The sequence below is a fragment of the Meleagris gallopavo genome (genome assembly GCF_000146605.3).
Source record: "Meleagris gallopavo isolate NT-WF06-2002-E0010 breed Aviagen turkey brand Nicholas breeding stock chromosome 13 unlocalized genomic scaffold, Turkey_5.1 Chr13_random_7180001956862, whole genome shotgun sequence".
Classification (NCBI taxonomy): Eukaryota; Metazoa; Chordata; class Aves; order Galliformes; family Phasianidae; genus Meleagris; species Meleagris gallopavo.
The window spans coordinates 1-816 of NW_011098242.1; the positions used below are offsets into that span (position 1 = coordinate 1).

The 816-nt window shown below is 36.6% G+C and overlaps 1 long non-coding RNA gene across 1 annotated transcript; it reads right to left on the reverse strand.

The window, feature by feature from the left end:
* On the reverse strand, positions 1-787 carry LOC104915496. Its single transcript, XR_796372.2, has 3 exons — positions 651-787; positions 470-520; positions 1-24 (listed from the first exon to the last, which is right to left on the reverse strand). It is a non-coding gene; the product is annotated as an uncharacterized LOC104915496 (long non-coding RNA).
* Between the last annotated feature and the right edge of the window lie 29 nt (positions 788-816).

The window sequence follows — 816 nt, forward strand, 5'->3', positions numbered from 1 at the left end:
ACAAGAACTGATGAACAAGGGAGTCTGGAGAAAAACAAACAAAGAAACAAAGTAAAAGCTTTCACCAAATGAACATATCAAGTGAAAATATAAGTAGTAGTAGTATTCAAGCTCTCTTAATTTTCCACAATCAGTGTTTTGAACCAGAGAAGATTGCGAAGATTAGCATTGCTTTTAAATACTTGTGAAATGTAGGTTATTGTGAATTTACATCTCCTCTTAGTTAGAAATATCCTAGTATGAAAGAATGGAGAGCTTAGAGAAAATCTAACTTCTACATTGGAACTGCAAAGGAACAGGAAAACCAGGATTGTGGTAAGAAATTTACAGGACAAATTTATGATGTTAAGTAATGTTCAGGCTCTCCAGGAGAAACTGTGACATCTCATACTTTTGTCTCTTCCCTTGACAGAACCTGACAGTGAAACACATGTAGCTCAATGCCCATACGGAGTTAAAGAGAAGGAACCTGTTCACAATTCTCAGGTGAGGTGGAGCACAGTCGCAATGTTGTCAGATCCTGAAAACATAAAGAAGGGACAGATGTTAGATAGACTTCAAGTTCTCTTAATATTACAGGATATGTACAGCATGCTCTGTTATGATCAAATTTGAAATGCCGCTCATATACAAGGTATAATTTCACCTACCATTTTTAGAGTTATCTGTTCTATCTCTTCCTCTGTTTTTCCTCTTAAGCATTCAACCAGAGCAGCAGAACTGGATTTTTCACAGCCAGATGCAGCAGCAATTCTCTGCAATCAATAGAAATGAGTCACATTCTCATTCACTAATTAACCAATACACTGTGGTTGC